This window comes from Canis lupus, chromosome 2 (genome assembly GCF_048164855.1).
Source record: "Canis lupus baileyi chromosome 2, mCanLup2.hap1, whole genome shotgun sequence".
Classification (NCBI taxonomy): Eukaryota; Metazoa; Chordata; class Mammalia; order Carnivora; family Canidae; genus Canis; species Canis lupus.
In genome coordinates, this window is record NC_132839.1 from 72825909 (window position 1) to 72847395 (window position 21487).

Below are 21487 nucleotides of genomic sequence, written 5' to 3' on the forward strand. Positions count from 1 at the left end.
CAGATTCCCTTTACCCCCCTGAGCTCTTATCCTTCCAAGAATCTCTTTTCTAGGGACACCTGGGTGGCTCAGCAGTTGAGCATCTGCCTTCAGCTCAGGTTGTGATCCCGGGGTCCTGGGATCGAGTCCCACACCGGGTTCCCTGCACAGAGCCTGCTTCTACCTCTGCCTGTGTCTCTGCCTCTCTCTCTCGCTCTCTGTGTCTCTCATGAATAAATAAAATCCTAAAAAAAAAAAAAGAATCCCTTTTCCAGCCATTATTTTGATGCCCCATAGTTGGGGTTGGGGTGGGGAAGTCAGTGTTTCATTAAGTTCTGGCAGAGCTGGAGTCCTAGGACTGTAATTCCCATCGATGCTGCATTCTCTGGGGGCCCGGGTACCTCTGGCAAGTGGGTTCCCTGTGTGCTCAGCAAATCCCCCACCTGCTTCCCTCCACTTCCCAGATTCCTTTGCAGTAGGCGGGGTCACATGACCAGCCCTGGCCAGCGGTGTGCAAGCAGCAGTGACTTGTGTCACTATAGGGCTGAGGCACAGAAGAGCCCAAGTGACTCCTCTTCTCTCTCCCTGGTTGCAGGGACCTTAGAAGCCATGTGTTGAGATGATGGTGTGAGCAGGCAGGAGTGCTGGGACCCTGAAATCACCCACTAGAGGAAAGCCTAGGGTCCCTGCACCAGAGCATGCGTGACCTAGAACTGATCGTTCAGGGCTCCTTTGTTACGCAGCACTGCCCCACCAAACCTAGCTGATGCTCTCTTCCTAGAATGCCCTTCCTTCCCCCTTTTCCCACCCACCCATCTTCTTCAAACCTCACCATTACATGCTTGGACAGCTGGCCCTGATATCACATCCCACCCTCAGGCCAGTGGGGGTGTTCTCTGCATATGGTGGCACCTTGAGCTTCCCTTCCTCACAGCCCTGATCATGCTGTGTTGGCACATGTGTCCACCCCAACGGACCAGGCACTCTGTGCTGGCAAAGCTTTAGTGTTCTTCTACCTCCTGAGAGCTTGGCCTGGCTGAGTGCCTATCCCTGATTGAAGGCAATGGGCACATGCCCGGGAGATGGATGTCCACATGCACAAGCAAGAAACACTGTGATGCCCTCCTTTGCATATGCAAACACTAGCACACACTGCTCAGGCCCAGGGGTAGAGAGGTGACCAGATCCAGATCATGCCCCAACCTCTCCCATCACGTCTTCAAGTCCAGCAAGGCAGGGGTGAGGTGCCCACAAGTGGTCACAACCTGAAACAGAAGAGGAGGGATAGCCCACTGTGGATGCCCAGAGGCAAGAGAGGCACCTTCCATGAAAGAGGAAACATATGAGCTGACCCAGCAGGACCAGCAGAACCCAGAGAGGCACAGAAGAAAGACAGATGGTCCATCTGTTTGGAGCCTGGTGGGGGCTGGGGCAGGGCTGCTTCGTCTCCTCGGGGACCACTTCTCTCCTATTCTCAAGCTATGGAATGTCATCAGAGCTGACCCAGCCCACTCCAGGGATGGGCACTTCCCTGGCCCAGCCTGCCCCACCTGAATAAAAATGCCATCATGTACATAGCACTTTGCAGAGTGACTTAATCTAGGCCCCAGATATCATCACATCACCCACCACAGCCCACCTGAGGAGGCATCTTAAGGCCCATTTTACAATGGAGAAAACAGGTGCGGAGAGCCGCAGCCAGCCTGCATTTGAACCTAAACCTTTGAAAGCCCAATGCACCGGCTCCTCCCCCAAACCACTTCCCAAGAGCACTTCCAGCTCTCATGGACGTTCTTACACACATTTTCAAGTTATCACCCAACACCATGGCAGAGACTGGTGTCATGGGAATCGAGAAATGGTGGATATGGGAAAAATTTCACGCTGAGTATATGACTACTTCAACATTTACAGAAGAGCTCAGACTCCCAGCAGACATTTAAAAACCTGCATTTTGGTTTGTTGAAACCCAAATAACCAGAAGAATATTTAAGCACTTTTGGAAATCCTATTTCAGCATCCCAGTGATAATACCTTCCTCTGGAGCAGGCATGAGGGAAGCACCATAGGAAACTATTCGAAATGCTAAGTGTCAGCCAAGAGTCATCCCTCTAACCCTATAGAGCCCCTGAGAGGGAGGTTTCATTTCCCACACCTTGTACAAGAAATAATAGAGGCAGAGAGGCCAAGCCACTGCTCAGGTCCTCATCCCCCTCCACGCCGGCCAGCTGGCCATAACCTCTGGCAGAGGGCACTCGGGGATTGAACAAGTGATGGGAGATGCAGCAGCTCATCTTCCACCAGCCATTTAAACAGAGTTTTGTCCTGAACCTCAACAAGCTCATGGGATATAATCAACAACCCCATTTTACAGGTGAAGACACTGAGGCTCAAGGAGGTGAAATGAGGGGCTAAGATTCCACCCGGCCTGACTCTGCAGCCTGCCAGGTGCGGTCCTCCTCTGCTCCAGGACTCAAACTCCCACTGGGCGGCCACCGCCAGATTTCCCCTGGCATAGGACCACCGCTTCTTCCCCACCCCCACCCCCTCGTTTTCAGGCTAAGGAGCTGCCTGCTGCTTTGCTTCAGGGACTTCCTACTTCCTGCCCCGGAAGAGAGCCATGTGCAGCGCTGTCTCCTCCACGTCACTGGACGTGCTTGCAAAGGCCCTGTGTTCCCAGGGCCTTCGAGCCAGGGTCACCCAGGTCAGGGCTCACCCAGGTCGGGGCTCACTCAGGTTGACTGAGCAATGAGGCTGGAAGAAGGCATGCTGTCCTACTAGGAGCAGGATCAGATTCAGGCTGTGTTTCCTGCCTGCATCCCATGTAACCCAGCTCCTGAAGTCGTCTCATACCCTGGAGACAGTACTGCTGCAAGCCCAGGAAGAACCCAGGAATCAGGGAACTCACTGTGAGGAGCTTGAAGATTTGAGATGGCAGCACTACTCAGCCTATCCACACTCACATCAACCGGACAAAATGACCCCAAAGGGGGACCAAATGTGCCATCCTGAACTGCAAGAGGCCAGAAAGCCAGAAACATTTCCCAGACTCCCTTGGAGCTATCGCTCTGCATGTGATTTTAGATCCATCATACATTTCATTCATTCATTCATTCATTCATTCATACAAGATTTCACTCTAGGAAAAATGGGGACTCAAGTGGCACAGCAGGGTGCCCATTTGTTGGTATAAGCCTGGCAGACAGGGGGTGCCTTGGTGCATATGGTGTCTGGTCATCATCCCTGCTTACAGCTGTGGCTGGAGTCACCCTGGACACAATGGCTTCTGACCCCCCAGCTCCCCAGAGGGCAACTCTGGGGTGTGACTCTGGGGTCAAACCTGAGGCCTAGCTGAGACCCCTGCTCCTCCACCTTCTAACCACTCCTGCTTCCCTGTATTACACCCCTCTGTTTAAAGTAGCCCAACAGATGAACACAGATGGAGGCCAGGGTGCCCCAGAAACCAGAGTTAAAATTAAAGAAGGAGGGGTACCTGGGTGGCTCAGTGGGTTAAGCATCCACCTTTAGCATCATGATCCTGGGGTCCTGGGATGGAGCCCCATGTCGGGCTCCCTGCTCAGTGGGAAGTCTGCTTCTCCCTCTCCCTCTGCCCCTCCCCACCCTGCTCTCTCTTTCAAAATAAATAAGTATCTTAAAAGAAATTAAAGAGGGACACACTAAACAACTTTAAATAACACAGCAGAAAACTTCATACTTTGCTGGTGCTCACTACAAATAGACCCTATCCACACCTATGCTCCACTGATGGAACTTCATGTTCTAGAACCTCCAAACGGCAGTGGAGTAGAGTGTTCTCAAGGGCTGGCTCAGTATCAGACTGAGTTAGAATCAAGACCCTACCCCTTGTTGGCTGTGTTCCCCAGGGCAGGTTACTTGTCCTCTCTGAGCTTGTTTCCTTACCTGGAAAAATGAGGAAAATAGTACCTACCTCATGAGGTTGAGTTATTGTGAGTACAGCATGAGTTGCACTGGCTCATTAATTAATAATTTGATTATTGATAATATTGGTGAGTATAATGATTAAGTATTATGTGTTCATTGTGAAGCTTGGAGAAGATAAAGATGAGATTAAAAATCATTTATTTCCGGTGAGTGCATGGTTCCTTCAACATTTATAGAAGGGCTCAGACTCCTGGAAACTGGGAATATCTGGGACAACTGACTATTGACTATTAATCACTTCATTAGTTAATGTTACTAATTAGCAATACTGATTAACCCATACCTGCATATCCATGCACACACGCACACAAAAACAACAGCAATGGCCAACTCTACTCAGCTCTGGACTTGTCTGAAGTCTGAGCACGCTGCCCCCCAACTTTAATTTGCTTTTGAGGGTTCTATATGGGCTTCGGGATAAGATTTCATTCGTTAAAAATGTTCCACCCCAGCTAAAAATGCATTTGAAAATTAATGTCAGAAGAAGGATACTGGAAAATGTTCCTGATATATGCATATCAGGAATTCATATATTGAAGTCTTAACCCCAATATCTCACAATGTGGCCTTATTTGGAGATAAGGCCTTTAGCAATACAGTCAAGTTAAAGTGAGGTCATTAAGGTAGCCCTAATCCAAAATGACCAGTGTCCTTATAAAAAGGAAAAATCTGGGGACTGACAAGCACAAGGGACAATACCACATCAAGATGGAGGCAGAGATTGGGGTGTCTATAAGCCAAAACACAACAAAATACTATAGAACCATACACCACAACCAGGTGGGATTGATCCTAGGATGCAAAGCTGGTTTAACACCCAAACCTAATCCATGGAATGAATGAATATAATAATAGGATAAAAGACAAAACTTCACGATCATCTCAATAGATGTGTAAAGGCACGTGATGAAATCACCCGGGGATGATAAAAACACTCAACAAACTAAGAACAGAAGGAAACTTCCTCAACCCAATAAAGGGCATCTACAGAATGTTCACAGCTGACATCTTACTCAATGGTGAAAGCCTGAGAGCTTTCCCCCTTGAAATAGGAACTAGGTGAGGATGTCTATTCTCACTACTTCTATTCAACACTGTACTACAGGTTTATCCAGAGAAAAATAAAATAAAATAACAAAAAGCACCCAGATTAGAAAGGAAAAAATAAAACTATCTCTATTTGCAAATGACAGGATCTTATGTATAGAAAATCCTAAGGAATCTACAAAAAACAAAACAAAAACGAAGGAAAAAACCCAAAACACAAAACTATTAGAATAGATGAAGTCGGCAAGGTGGCAGGATACAAGATTAGTATACAAAAATTAAGTGTATTTCTATAGAGTGCAATCAACAATCAAAAACAAAATTGAGAGAATGCCCAGATATAGTCCAGATGACACTGATCTGGGGTGGGACACAGATAGATTTCCAAAGCAGCCAAGGGGATTCCAACATGCAGCCTGGGTGCCAGGGTCAAGAACATCTGCTCTGAATAGTCAGCAGAAGTGGAAGCTTCTCCAGTGTCTTCTCCCGCTTTACCCTGCCTGAAAGACATAGGCTGACCCAGGCTATGATTCCTTTCAGATACAACCCTGCAACTCATGTAGGGAAGCCAGCCAAGCTGAACTCATCCCCAATTATGATATATCTTAAATTTTCAAGACTTGCCAAAGAAAGGTGTGCACATTATTCCTCATTTGTTTTTAAGGATTACCCTACATAGAGTCCCTAAAAGGACACATAAGGTGTTATCTCAAAAACACAACTTCAGATAAATTAGGTTGAGGTTGCAAAACCAGGAATCAGAAAACTCTGGTTCAATTCTTAGCTTTGGACTTCTCATGTCTGTCCCAACACCCAATGAGATGGGAATGATTATGGTCTTCAGCTCATACGCTAAGAAACTAGAAACTGAGGCTCAGAGAGCCTTAAGAGTGAGCTGAGCAAGGTCACACAGCTCACTCCACAAATCAGTGCCCTCATGTGCCCATTAAATCCCAATGGGCATGAAGGAAATGAGCTTCATTCATGGAGCCAACTTTAATTAGCAAGTTCAGTCAATCAAGACAACACGGGGCACTGTCACTCTAGGGGCCAGATGCCACCATCTCCAACAGGATGGGAATTAAATCATGCTGGGTGTGCCACATGCATTATCTCCTTTACCTTCCACATCCCTACTACCACTGCCCCTGGGTCACATAGCCAGTACATAATGGAGCAGGCCTAGAACACGGGTCTGGATTCTTCCCAACATGCACTTGACGTGACGTGAGGAAATGACACAAGAAACTTCTCTGCCTCATTCACATTAATGGCATGAGAAGTTTGAAAGGACCAACTCTTAAAATTCAGTCACTTAAAGGACCTTTAAGCCATTTAAGGAGGCTAACAAAAACATGCTTATTTCAAAAAGTGTGTATCAGTAAGTAACTGGCCATCCATAGAGTATGTTCCGGCAGCACCAGGTGAGTTAAGAGCTGACAAAGACTGGCTCTGAAGGACTGCCTCACCTGTATCCCAGGCCCTGATGGCCCCATCATCCATGGGGTCTTTTAGGGCACCCCATCATATCACTCCTCCACTTAGATGGCTTCAGGTGGTCCCCCCACCTTGGGGTCCAGCCCAAGCCTGCCAGCCAGGCCTACAGCATGCTACCCACATGCCTCTGCTTCCTCTGAAGCCCCCCAATGCCACCCTCACTCAGCCCCCTGAACCTTCACTCCCCCTACTCCTGGGCATGGGTTCTGCCCCTATGCCTCCCTCTACCAGAGGGCCTGGATGCCCTGTGGATACCTTCCTCCTCAGCTAACAAGCCTCCCCGAGAAGCATCTGTAATCTGCATCAGGGCATGCATGGCTCCCATGCTCCCCCCTCAACTAGCCACCCTGCGCTGGCATCACCTTCTACTTGTTCTCACCAATCACTCATTCATTTCACCCAATCATTTATTCATTGAAGGATTCGTCATACCTCCACTCTCCTGGACACTGTTCTCAGCACTGGGAACATCAAACAGCCAGAAGTTCCTGCCCACCCAGAGTTTACCTTCTCTGAACATTCATTCCTTAGAAGCAAGGACCCGAGCTAATTAACTTCGTGCTCCTGGACCCGATCTACCTCAGAGCCCGGTACTGAGTAGGTACCCAGAGAATAGTGAGTGACCAAATGAAAATTAGGCATGATTTCCATTGTAGGACAGCTTTCTGGAAAAGCTGTGGGTTGGGTGACACGTACGCTGCTAAGTAAACACTAGGGTATCCCAAGTTGAATGCCAGCTAGCGTGCAATGATTTGATGGCAATGGTGCATCTATTTCAGATCAAGAGTAGGGCAACTGTCTTTCCTGGTGACAGACTCCATGCAGACAACTGACTTGTACTCCCAAATGCTGGCTCACACCCAGCAGATTTTCCCTAAGCAGGAGTGCTGCCATTTTGCATTTGTTTCTTGCTAAGCAAATAAGGATTTCAAGCCCCAGCTTCTGTACTCCAGGAAATGCACGCAAACATCCCTTTTCTCCACAGCCCTTTGCAATAAGCTGGACCCCACCTAGAATCCTAATGCTTCCTATGGGCTTGGCTCCATGAAGGGCAGGTCCACCTTTTCAAGATGGCGGAGCCAATTTCTTCCCCTCTTCCACCCAGCTCCATTCGCCAGCATTTCCTGGGGGCCAACCACGTGCTGGGAAAACTGGAACTGAGAGAGTGAGCTTGTAGCTGTCCCTCCAGGAGCTGCAGCAAATGCGGACTTGCATTTTTCATTTATTTTCCACTTGTTCACTGCTTCTCTCCCACACCTACCCACACGGCCCCACAATACACACCAAATATAAAGTCCAGGACACTGGAACCTTATTTGAAAATTCCTCGGAACATCCATCCTCAGGCCTGGCTTATAATAAGCACTCACTCTTCTTTTGTGAGTGAATTCCCAGGCACAGAGACACAGAAAAGGACAGGGGAGTTCCCAGCCAGGGCCAGGGCCTGGATAAGAAGACAAGGGGAGAAGGCAGACAGACACCCAGGTTTCTGGTATGGGTAACCTAGTGGTGTCACGGGATGCTTTTAGGTTTGCAGGAGGCAGGGGGAGCTTGCAAGAGGCTGCAGAGCTGGCCCAAGAACATGCACCTAGGAAACCTAGGAAACAGGAGACTGGTGGTTTGCACCCTGGCCTGATGTCATCCAAGGTCCTGGGGCTGGAAGGCTGGTCAGGCCTGAGGGCCTGAGAGCCTGAGGCTCATGTTTATGGAGCAAAGGGCTTTGCAAAAGTACCAGTGCCCAAGTGTCTCCCTTCTTCCTGGCTGCCCAGGAATTTCAAGTCTTTAAGACAGCATGTGACGTCTTGCCTCTGTGGGCACAGGGCCAATCTACAGAAACACAGACTCAACCAAGCAGATTGCTTTGTCAGGCCTATTCTTTATAAGTTATGTTCTTCAAGGAAAAAAAAAAAAAAGCTTATCAAGGAAAAACTGTGAGGGGTGCAAAAAAGAAGACAAAAGTAATTTACAACACCCCCCCGCCCCCGAACACACACAACATCCTGGCAGCCTTCTTTCCCCAGGAAATGACCTGCAGTGAGCGGGCACTTGGTCCTGGCCAGCTCTGCGCAGACCATCACGCTCGACCCTCAAGTCTTACCAATGAAGAATTATGCTCACACTTTACAGACGGGAATGCAGAGTTTCAGTGAAATCAGGTGTCAGGGCCCAGGGCCGCCCTGGTAAGAAGTACTGAGTCCGGGACCTGAAGCTAAGGCCGGACTCTAAATCACAGAATGTCCCACACATGCCCAGGATGAAGGGAGGTCCATTTCATCAGCCTTCCAAAGATTATAAAATTGGCCAAAAAAATTATCTAACTTAAATCCAATATTTACATCTGCTCCCAAAGCCCAAGTTATATCAAGTCCTCATCCTACCTGTGGGGTCTTTTTCTCCCAACCGGGCTATAAGCTCTGTAAGAATGAGGCCACGGCCCACACTTGCCTCCCCACAGACATAGAGCAGGTCCTAATCGGCCACCAGGCTCGAGAAGACGAGACTGAACCCTTCTTACCTGGGCAAAGGATGCCTGGGTGGCTCAGTGGTTGAATGTCTGCCTTTGGCTTAGCGTGTGATCCTGGGGTCCTGGGATCAAGTCCCACATCGGGCTCCCTGCGAGGAGCCTGCTTCTCCCTCTGCCTATGTCTCTGCCTCTCTCTTTGTATCTCTCATGAATAAATAAATAAAAACCTACCTGGGCTCAAAAGCTGGCCTCAGGACCTCCACAACCTCATCCAGCTGGCGGTCAGGATGTGTAGCACAGCCCAGCTGAGCCTCCCTGCCAGCGCCCAGCCCTTCCCATGGAAATCCGTCCCCCTCACTCCCTGCCTTGGGCCTCCAGTCTGCCCTCCTCTGCACCCCTGCTCCTTCCCTCCACGTCTGCCCACAGCACCACCCTTCTTCCTAAGTCTCCACCCCACCTAAGGCCCAAGTCGTCCAAGGCCAATGCCATGTTCATTCATTCAACAAACACGCACAAAGTTTGCAAGCACCTGCTATACGCCCAGCTGTGGGAGGAAAGGGGAGGGAGACAGGTAGTACCCCTGCGCCCTGGCTTCCCTCCAGCACAGAACATCATACCAGGTCAGAGAGACAGAGGACTGGGCAGCTCCTGGGGCAGGCCCTGGGCTCTGAGCTCTGTGTGTTTCAGCTCAAGGGCCTTCATAAGGCTTTGAAATAGATGGCCTTTATTCTTCCCATCCCACTCCCATTTCAGAGAAGGGGACAAGGGAACCCCCCAAAACTAAGTGACCCACACAAAATCGTGAACCTGGAAGTGGTGCCCACCCCTCAGAGTCCTATCTACCTGAACCCTGCCTATTGTGCTGTGAACTTCAAGGTCAGTGTCTCCTGCTCATCCACGTCGGCGTCCCCAGGGCCCTACGCAGGGCCCTGACGCAGCAGGGACACAGCCCTGCTTGCTGAACAGAGTGGTTTCTGCATCCAGGAATAGACACCCGCTTATGCTCCCGGCTTTGACGTGGCGTTGCCGGCCCTCCGCGGCCTCCCGATCTTGATGAATAGCCCACAGTGCTGGCAGCGGCTGCATCAGCGTCTGTCTGGCTTCCTCCCTGAAACCCAACAGACTCCATCTGGGCCCCAGAAAATTGCCTTGATGCTCTGCTGGTAGGGAAGCAAAATCTTTTTTTTTTTTTTTTTAAAAAAAAGCACCTTTGTGGGTACGGGCCTCTAAAATCAGCTGCCTAGACCAGGACGGGAAGCAGAGAACATGTTCATCCACACTTGGGCACTAGGGGCCTCCTCCCCAGCAAGATACTCATGGTTTCTCCAGACAAAAGATGCCGCCCCGCGCTGGAGCAGGTCAGCCTTTAGGGAGCTGGAAGGGGAAGGTGGGGGCAACGTCGTCCGTTCTTAACGTGAGATTCCTAACTCCTCGTGTTGTCCTGAGAGGTAAGTGAGAGATGATAGAAGGAAAAACAGTTGGCCCAGTGCTACGCACAGGATGCACGCTCACCAAACATTAGCTCGGGTCCGTAGGATCACTTCACTTGGTAACCACTGTGGTCCACACCACTGGGCCTGATGCCCTGGAACCACAGGGAGGGAGGGAGGGAGGGAGGGAGGGGGAGAGGGAGAGGGAGGGACAGGGAGAGAGGGACGGAGGAAAGGGCGCAGAATCTACCAGGAATACAACAGCCTACCCAACAGTCCCTAAATGGGAGCCAAAAAGCGGACTTCTTTGGCTTCTGGCCACAGTGCCCCACGGCGGCTGAGCTGGTGAACTGCCCCAACCCATCCAGGCCCCTGGAGGAAGCTGCCTGGGGTCCAGATGCCCTGTCTGAGCCCACAGCCCCTGAACTGGGTGCCCCACAGGCACGGCCGCCCACCTGCTGCTGAAGGGAGACAAGGCCTGGCCCAGGGAGAGCTGGCATTAGCCCTCAAAGACACTGGCCGTCTCTAAAAGAGAAAATGGGGCATTTGGAGCCGGTATCTGGGAGTGCACAGACGAATCCTTGACCCCTCAGTGCAAACTCTGGTTCTCTGATCCTGAAACTTAGCAAAGTCCCCTCCTACAGAGCCTCCTCATAGAAGCAGGTGCTCCTTGGCAATTCCAACAGAGCCTCGCCACCTGCCTGCCCAGCTGAGGACCACACCCATGCACGACCACCTCCTTGACAGGTGAGCAGGCCAGGGCGGCCGGTCCCTCCACACCAAGCCCCGCCCGATGTCCTGCCTCTGGCACAGCACCTGTGTGGCACCTGCCAGCACCCACCCCTCTGTAGCGTTGGGCCTAGGCTGGGTCTCCAGACGTCAGTCATCCGGGTGTGGCCGCTGTGACTTCTGTATAAAATACGTACAATGTATGCTCATTTTTAAAAAAATCAATTTTACCACAGTTTTGTCTACACTTGAAGTTACAGGTCAAAGAATTCTAGCAGCCGTGATTAAGAATATTTTGGGGGAACCCCAAAAAAGTTCCAGCACACCCCTTTGCAACTTACCTTGATTTGCTTAATATTTTTCTTTACAATTACTGACTTTTAAAAATGTATAAACACTTTCAGCCTTGGTCTGAATGATATAGCATCCACCAAAAACAAAACAAAAACACGTTTCATGTGTTATATTTTCTGTAACACACACTGAGCTAAATACTATTAAAATAAAACACGCCTGGCCACGTGCCACCTAAAACCTTCTCCTGTACCAACAGAGCCACACATTCCATGGAGAAATGACCACTCTCTGAGGCCCCCTCCAGCTTAGGAAGCCTGGATTCCACGGCTGATTCAGAGTCTAGCCGGACGCCTGCATACAGCAGGGGCTTACTGTCTGCTAAAAAACAGTGATGATTCAAGGCCCAGTTTTCCATCTCTCACCGCCCTAGACCCACCACCCCTGGTGGGAGGCAGCTAGCTGATTGCCTGCAGGGCTGATAAATACCGCACTTGGATCAGCTCTGGGGGCCGAGGAGGAGGAGGCAGACTGAACAGGACACCAGGCGGACACAGAAGAGAAGCAGAGGGATGGAGGCACCGAGCCCGTATTCTGGGAGCTGCATCTTAGCCCACTAAGTTATTTTAATAACTTGGTCGCTTTCACATCAAACTTTTTGCAAGAAAAGCCTTCCGAGATGTCGCATCTGCTTTCCCAGAAGGGATTTACCACAAAGCGTGTAAAGAAAGACTGGTCGCCTTCCAAGTCCCAGTTTCAAGACAAGCTAAATAATTGAAGGGGAAGCCTTCTGTGCCCTTAGCAATTAGGCAAGGAATTTGTCAGATGGCTATAGTCCTTTAAAAAGATAGGAAATGAGTATGAGCGCATTTCAGCCCTGGAAAGAGGCACAACCAAAGAGGTAGACACGAGGAAATTTAGGGAGACTGTCAAGAGCCCTACGATGCTAGGCTCACCATGTGCAGGAACCAGGGCCCACCTCGGCAGGCCAACCTCCTTTCAACGTACTTATTATCCAGCCCTACTCCAACACCCCACACCCAGCCATGACCTACTGACATCACCCCAAACACACTGCCACACCTGTACCAACACCAGCTCATCAGCTGGAACAGCCCTTCCTTCCTTCTCCACCTGGAAAACTCCTATTCATCCCTTAAAGGCCGAGGGATGATGGTCATCACCTCCTACAAGAAGCCTCCGGTCACACACAACACAGAGCCCACAGGGGTGGGGGCAAGGCTAAAACCAAGTTCTAAAGGACCTTCCCTCCTTGTCCAGTGTGTAAAGGAGTTAACAGTTTGTGCCCACTTTGGGCAGCAGGATGTCAGGGAGGAAAGAAACAAACAGAGAAACCATCCAGACCAGCGTGGTGGGTAGATGTTTCCAGGGGCAGCGTGGGAGTCAGGCTGAGACTGGATTCGTGACATGAGGTCCATCCTCCAGCATCAAGTCATTATATGCTTGGCTATGCACAACCAGAGCTTCCGTCCACAGAGCCGCTGCTCTGCCCAAGCTGTGAACGCAGGCAGCATACAGAGCAAACAGTCCCCGCTCCACCTGCAATGCAGCATCAGGACTCACCCCACCACCACAGCCAACATGTGCACAGCTCTTGCCACTGGCTCTGCTCATTTCCTCCTTACAATAGTCCTACAAGGTAGATACTATTATTGTCCCATTCAGGGATGAGGAAGACAGTGTAGCAAGGCAAGGAACTTGCTCAAAAATGCCCAGCTGATGAGTGGGAAGGAAACACAGGCAGTTAGGCTCTGGGGCCAGATGTAGTGGTTCAGAGAACCACAGTGAACTCCTACCTTACCTTAAAAACTCAGCCCAAGGATCTCTGCCCAACTCACCTTACAGAAACCACGGAGGAGGTATGCAACTATATAGCTGCAGGGACACTCTTGGATGTGCTGTTTACAATAGGAAAGTACAAAACCAACTACATATTTGCTAAATACCCAACAACTAAGTGTATTCTAGAACATCTGTACAATGGAATACTACGAAGTCATTAACACTGAAGCCCTCTGTCACATTCCGGTTTGGAGTCCTCCTGTCCTGGGACCTCCTGGAGTGCTGGTGAAAATGTAGGTTCCGGAGTCTCACCCCAGATCTGATGAATGGCAAAGCCTGGAAGGAGGGCCTGGCAGTCAGAACATAAATTTTTTACGCATGAATATTTCTGCACAGCAGTGTGTGGTACGGCTGCTGGGGTGCATATCGGTTGCCATGGAAAGGATTGGGCTCCATGAGAAATTTGGTTCACTGTGGGGGCCCTCAGTGCCCACAACAGTGCCTGGCACATACCAGGTGCTCGAGAAATAGTGTGTGACTGAATGAACCCATCAATCAGCAAACTTCTGAAACGAGTCTGTTTAGCGGGTCTACGTCTCTGAGCAGTCCATGTGCTTTTGGGGAGCAGGGACTGTGAGCATCTCTTCATCCCTCGGTGCCCACACACGCCAGCCCTGGGACGTGGTCTGCCAGCAAGTGAACAAAGAGGCACTGCTGCACTGTATCCATCCTGTGGGACCCGCTTTTGCTCTTTTGAACATTTCTGAAATTAGAATGGGTCTTACAGCCTAATGCTGTCACTGTTGCTTTTTGTCCCTTCCCCTAGTGGTACAAAAATAACGATGCATCACTCAATTGATGGCATCTTAGATTTAATAGAATCCGGTAACTAACAGAGTCCGTGACGCTGATTTAAAAAATTAAAATCAGATGCCGACACAGCTAACAGATTGTTGTGCACTCCCTTTCTTACAATTTGCAAAAATTAATCCAACGCCATCTGTTCTAAGCTTTTGGCTTCAGCCCTCAGTAGTCCTGGCCATCCAACTTTTAGTTCCTGAGATATAAATTCAAGATCTTACGCAAATGGCAGGTTCATCGGTCTTCACCTGGATGCTCCTGATAGCATCAGCTGGAGGCTTTTCCTACAACATCTTCCTTTGAGGCGTAGGATGTGCCAGAGGCCAGTGTTGGGTCGGAACTGGGTTGCAGCCAAATCCCCTAGCCCTGGATGTCCAGCAGGGCGTGTGGTCTGCCCAAGACAGCTGTGGGTCCTGCGCTGACTTCATGGTACCCTGAGGACCTGCACCTATGGGCTGACGCTCAGCAGCCCCACGTGTCTTCTAACTGGTCCCACAGCTGGTAAGAGAGTCGAATGCCCAGTGCAAAGGCATCTATCTGAAAAAGGGGTTTGGAGATGGGAATCTGGCCCACCACCCAGGGTTGTTCTGAGAACCAAGGGAGATTCATTTGAAAATTCTCTATAATGAGCAGCAAGTTCTACACGAGGTAATTAGTGACATTTAGGAAGCTACAACATGTACATACAGAAATCCTCACTTTCTGATAAAAACCTCAGCATGTACTTTCCATCATAATGCTCCCCTTTTTGACTAAAACCCATTCCTGTCTTAATGTTTCCACACTTCCCCTGTGGCGCAGGCCATCATAGCAGTGAAGCGGGGAGAGCTCAAGTCAGAATCCCGGCCCGGCCACCACCCATGTCCCCCACCCTTCCCCACACCAAGCTACCTTGGACACGGCCCCCGAGCTCTGTAAACTGGAATTAACTGAGTATCTCTTCACACTCCCAGTGCATAGACCTGCGTCCCTGCAAAGCCACAGGCCAGAGTCTTGCATGGTGTGGAGGGAGGTATTCCCAGTGAAGTTTTTGTTTATATCAACAGTGGCGGGCTGCCTCGGCTTCCCTTCTAGGGATCCTTTCATTCTCCCCAAACAACAAAGAACAAAGCTAACCAGGCCTGTACAACAGAGAAGAGTTCTCTGGGCAGTACTCCCAAGGCTACAGCCCCAGGGAGCAGTGCAACGAGCCGGGATGGTGGGGATCTCGGAGATGCTGCCAATGAGCACAGCGCTATGAAGGCTCATGGTGTGGGAAAAAAAGGCATCAGGGACTGTGCCTTCAGAAGCTCCTAGGTTGCTCATCTGGCTACCCTGGTGCAGGCTCGGCAGGGGAGGTGGCAAGCCAATACCTGTAAGTTAAATAAAGACTCGGGTTTGGGGCCATGGGTCTGCAATGACCAAATGGAAACTAGGAATGAAGATACCCTAGAAAAGCTGGAGCAGAGGGCGATCACCCCCACAGGGTCTTCTGGGCTCCGCCCACCCCCACTCTAGACAATAGCTGTCCTCCTCTGACAGGAAGTCCATCTTTTTTAGCTTGAAATGAAATCTGGTTTGAAAACTTCAAGCCGGAAGCTTGTGCCTCTCTCCACAGGGAGGAAAACTAGGCTGCTCAACAGATCAATGGGACAGAAGAGAAAGGCCAAAACCAGATTCAAGGGCAGACAGGAATTTAACACACATAAGTGGAGACAGACACCAGCTAATCCACAACTACCACACTGGGTAAAGGACTAGATGCTTTGGGAGCAAATAAAACCGGATATACCCTTAGATCCCTACAGCGAAACAACTTGCAGGTGGATTACAACCTGAAATAAACACAAAGGAACCACAAAACAAAGAACCCCCCCCCCCAAAAAAAAAGGATATAGTAAAGGAGGTAAAAAGTCTAAGCAGCCACAGAAGGCACCAATGTTGAGGCTCTGCGGACAGAAGGCATCGCAGACAAGAACATCAGACCACAGGCTGGGAGAAGATATTTGTCCCATATCACAGACCACAGGCTAATATCCTTAATGAACCAAGATGCTTTACAAATCAGAATTGCCTTAAGCAACATGACAATAGAAAAATTAGGATGAATTATGAAGAAGTGATTCCCCAAAGAAGAGAAAGCACGTGGCCATCAAGGCGTGTGGCCTCGTCGCTAACGGACGGAATGAGGACCAGAAGGAGAATTCTCACTTATCCCATTAGCAGAGATGTTCAATATTCATTGTTGGCAAGGCTCTGGGAAACTGCTATTCTCACTCACTTTCGGTGGGTACAAATTGGCATGACTTTTTCTGGAGTGCTGTTTGACAATTTCTGTGAAGAATTTAAATATGGATTGCTTTTGCTCACTAGCTTCGCTTCTAGAATCTACCCCGAGGGACTGATTGGACAAGGGCATAATGGGAATGCACAGAACTGGTTAAATAAAGCATGGTGAGCCCAAACCATGGAGGCTGTGGGAAGATCTCAGGCACACCCGCTGCATGTGAAAAGCCAGTCACAAGCAGGGAGATCTCCTTTCTCAGGGAAAAACCCACACGGACAGACACCTGCTGACATCACAGCCCTAACAAACAGGGTGAACCAAGGAAGCTATTTCCATTTGGGGGCAGGCGGAGGAGGCTGTGTGAACAAAGAGAATTTTGGAAAGAGAAGGTGGCCTGCTCCTACCAAGGGCAGGGGAGATGGAAGAGGGTCGCTTTGGGCCAAGAAAACAGGGGAAGAAATGAAGACGGGGAAGAGTGTAAGGCACACATCTGTTCTGAAACACACTGATGGGGTTGTCAGGGTCCCCTGAAGCAATGGACAGTGGCTAGATGCTAAAAACAAAACACAATTGCTCTCTTTCCTATATACCAGCAATAAGCAATCTGTGCAGAAAACTGGAAGGTGATTCTATTTATAACCAAATCAAAAGAAGCTATGAAAAATATTCATAGCACAGAATATTCAGGAGAGGGGGGAAATGATATTTATTAAGGACACAGAAGGAAAACTGAACTGAGCCCAAACCCCCAAATCAACATCCCCTTCTCTCTGGCCCTGGACCCCCCTCCTCCCCACCTTTCCCCAAAACCTCCCCACCCTGTCCTCTCTCCAGGAGTGCCTCACCATCAGCTTGTCACACTCAGGTTACTCCCATTAAAACAAAACAGAGCCCCCCCACCATGCCTTGTGCCCAATCTCCCCAACCTCTGCCTCTCTGTCCTTGTCCACAGTCATTCGACACTGTCTCCATCTGGTGTCTGCACAGACTCCTCACTTCTCTGCAGCATGGCTTCAGTCTCTGCAGCTCTGCTGGCCTCCACTAGCTCCATCGGCCTCCACTTACCTCCCCTGGCCTCCGCTTACCATCCTTGTGCTCTTCAGACATTCACTCACCTCCACGGACCTCCCCCTCCCCTACTCAGATCTCCACTAGCCCCACTCACTTCCCCTGACTGCCACTCACCTACTTGGACATCCACTGGCCTCTACTCACTTCCCTTGACCTCCATGTTGCCAGACCAAGCCCATATTTTGTAATCTAACTTATTTGACCATTACTGGGGGCTTTGACCCCACTGACCACAACCTTCCTGCCCAGATACGCTCTTCCCTGATGATCATTGTCATATTTAGTCCATGACGTGATGATCCTCATTGCTCAAGATCACTGAATCCTCCCCACATGCAGGTACCATGCTGGAACATGACAGTCCCATCATCTTAGTCCACCCTCTGAGGGGAGACTGCTACCGCTGTCACTTTGTAAACAGGGAGCCCCAAGGCACTGAGGGTTTAAGACCCGTTGTCCAATCCTGCCCTGTTCTCTTCCCACAATGCAATGCCACCACATGGGCCGTGGGAGGGCTCTATGGAAACAGAAGTCATCACAGACAAGTGAAGCCCTTACTGGAGGCAGATGCAGCCTCCCCAAGGTTAGGAGTCACCTGGGCGTGGAACTCTCTCCAGTGACTATACATAGCCGTTTACCGTTGAATGCACAAAGGCAAGGGCTTTCAGCAACAAGACATAAAAGTCTAGTTTCCATTAAAAAGCTCCCTCTGGCTACCCAGTGGACTCATTTTGACATAAGAGTGGAAGCAGGGAGGCCTGCCATCCAGGCAAGAGGATGCACCCCCAGACTGGCCAGCTGATGATGCAGGGTCCTGGGAAGGAAAGGCGTGGGCTCTGGTTAGACAGCATCATTGCCATCGAACACTGGTGAGGTCCTCCATCATACCCCCCAACAGCCCTCAGACCTCACATCCTCACTTCCTTGGTCACTGCTCCCAGCCATATTGGTCTCCTGCTGCCACTCAACCCACTAAGCGTGCTCCAACCATGGGCTATTTGCACTTCCTACTTCTCTCCCTGGACCATTCTTCCCCCAAACACCTGCATGACTTCCTCATTCCCCTCAGGCCTCTCCATAGTTCTAGATCTCAGCACACCCCCCATCTCATACATTTGTCTGTGTGGGTGCTCCATCTCCCCTGCTGTCAGATGACCGCCAGGAGGACAGAGACGTAGTCTGTCGTGCTCACCACTGTACACCCCAGGGCCTAGCACAGCTCATGGCATGTAGTGGATGCTCAGGGTCATGATTAGTACCTACTGGGTTCAACTCATTCACATCCCACATGCCTAGTGAGCATCTATTCTGAGTGCCACCCATGTGGCCGGTCCCTCCCTGCCTCTGTGAAGTTGTCAGTCCAGTGAGGAAGATCACTGGGACAGAGAGGATGTCAGAGCTCTGACAGGGAACCCCACAATCCTGTGGGGGCCCAAGATTCAGGGAAGGTCCTGGAGACAGTGGCCCTGAGCCACCTGAGCATCAGCACCAGCAAGGGCCAGCCGGGATGAGGGTTGGACCCTGGGAGAGGAGGGGCTTTGATCAGAGCACAGGTTTAAAGCCCAGAGGAGAAAGAAAAGGGGGCTCTTTGGAAGAACCACCTGATTTCCTCCAGATTTCTCCAGCCATTCAGTGGGGACCACTCACTGAGCACCTCCTCCATGCACAGCCCCCAGGTACTGGGAAGCTAATGTCCAGAAGGAACGTGCACATGCCACCCTCGAGTGGGAGGAGCAGACACACATCAAACACACGTACAACTGAGCAGATTAGCCCCTGACAGGTGCTCTGAAACTGGCCAGTGGGAGGCTCAAATAGCCCTGGACACAGAGGTCCCCAGACTTTTTTTCTTAAGATTTATTTTAGAGACAGAGCATGTGAGTTGGGAGAAGGAAAGAGAATCCTCAAGCAGACACCCCCCCCCCGCCGCGCCCCAAGAAAAGAGCCCGTCATGGGGCTTGGTCCCAGGACTCTGAGATCCTGACCTGAGCCGAAATCAAGAGTAAGCCACTCAACCGACAGAGCCACCCAGGCGCCCCTTCCCAGAGACTTCGAGCAAGCAGTGATGCCAAGCAGGCTTCTGAAGGAGGCAGGAAAGCTGAGCAGTGAAAAGGAATGGCACATTCCAGGCAGGGGAGCTGGTGCACCAGGGGAAAGCAAGGAGCCCAGGTGGTGGGGAGGCGGTCAGGAAGGATCATTGGGAGGAGCTGGGGATGCACAGGCCACACGGGTCATGCTGGAGCACCCCTCGTGTCATGTTTGCAACATGTACCCCACTGATACAGTGGAGCAGCCAGGAAGAGGAGGGTTTGCACGGGCAGATCGTGAGTGCTGGCTCAGCCACATCTGGGATGGAGCAGGCTGGGACCAGACGGGTGGCTGAGAGCTCAGCAGGATTGGGGCGGGGGGGGCAGCAGGGGGCTTGTGGGGGACACACTACTGAACTCCAACTTCATCTTACTGAAGGACAGTGGAAACCAGTGCAGGCCGCTGCTCCAACCAGTAATGTGACTCAGCTGTAGGAAGGTCTGCCAAGGTGGTGGCCAGCTCAGGCCACCAGGGGCCAGGACACAGCCCAGCACCACAGCTGAGCCAGCTCCTGCACAGTCAGGTCAGCCAGGGCCTGGGAAACCCTGCACCCATGAGAGCCTGACCCTGGCCTCTGCCGATGAGGTCCCTGGGGAGCTGAGTGGCAGGGGTGGGTAAAAACAGAGGTCTTTGCTCTTCTACACAATCTCAGTAAGGTTTTACATTGTTTTAATTCCCAAAATGCAGATGTGATCGTACTTTATGTAACAGGCTGACTTGCACAAGGCAGTATGGCAACGGGGAGGTGACCATCCCATCCCATCCATCAGCTCTCCCACCGTCAAGGCCACCTGCCGAGGATGCAGCATTACCGTGTCATCAGCATCCCCATCTTAAAGGGGAGGAAACTGGCTCAGCGGGGTTGAGCGACTTGACCAAGATCACCCAGCCAGGAGCTGGGTATGGGAGCCAAGGGTGTCTGCTTCCAAAGCCTGTGTCCTTAGCCAGCAGCACTACTCACGACCCGACAGGCCAGCAGACACGGCCCAGGAGGAGTTTAAGGAGGGGGTCCGGGACTACGGAAAGACTGTAGGACAGCTGGGAGGACTGATGGACAGCCTTGCAAATGCAAGCCCATGCCTTAGCACCTGCAAAGCCGCTCACTGCTGCGCTCTCCCACCACCAGCAAAGCACACATATCCATCCCAGCCAGGGCCCCCACCGTGACCATGTGAGGCCACGGCCTGGGGCATGAGAGATGCTGGAACATCCAGCTCTGCTGCCTCCTGATCAAATCCAGCCTCAGGCTCTGCAGGACTTAAAATGGAAAGAAACGGCTGTGCTCCTAAGAGCTGGAGGCCTGGGCTCTGCAGGGTTCAGACGCTGGGGTTCCTGGGATGCAGACTGTCATTCACTTCCCGGGGCTGTTATCACAAACACGCACAGACTTGGTGGCTTAAAACAATACAAAGTAATCTCCCATGGCTCTGGAGGCCAGAAGCCCAAATTCATATCACAGAGCAGAAGTCATGGTGTCAGCAGGGCCTCACGCTCAAGAGGTTCTAGGGAAGAACCCCTCCTTGCCTCTTCCAGCTCCGGTGGCTGCGCGTGACTCGGCTGGTGGAGCCCCTACCCCGACTTCATGCTGCCTTCTCATCTGTGTGTCACATTGCCTGTCTCACCCTTATAAGGACACGTATCATTGGATTTAGGGCCCACCCACATAATTCAGGGTAAGTTCCTCCCTTCAAAATTCTTATTGGCATCTTTTGCCATGTAAGGTAATATTCATTCTTAGCATATAAGGTAGCATTCACAGGTTCCAGGAATTAGGGCGCACACATTTCTTTGGGGGGCCACCATTCAGCCACAACAGATACCATATGCGGAAACTAGCCAACAGGCAAGGTCTGTTAGCAGCCACAGAGGCAGGCTGCAGTCCAATATCCCAGATGCATAAAGCATAGGCTCTGGGCTCACCGCTCTAGCTGTGGGCCTCGGACAAGTTTCTTAACCTCTCTGTGCCTCAGTTTCCTCAACTATATTGGTAGTCTC

At 50.8% G+C, this 21487-nt stretch overlaps 1 protein-coding gene across 6 annotated transcripts in view; it reads right to left on the reverse strand.

The window, feature by feature from the left end:
• The window catches only part of JAKMIP1 (janus kinase and microtubule interacting protein 1), a 140596-nt gene that overhangs the window by 90100 nt on the left and 29009 nt on the right, over window positions 1–21487 (reverse strand). Inside the window, exon 1 of one of the 6 annotated variants that reach the window (XM_072806594.1) lies at window positions 13263–13385. The exons of the other annotated variants lie outside the window; for them this stretch is intronic. The gene's annotated coding sequence lies outside the window, so the exon portion shown is untranslated. Of the gene's footprint in view, window positions 1–13262; window positions 13386–21487 lie in introns of those variants that run through there. 6 annotated transcript variants of the gene reach the window in all.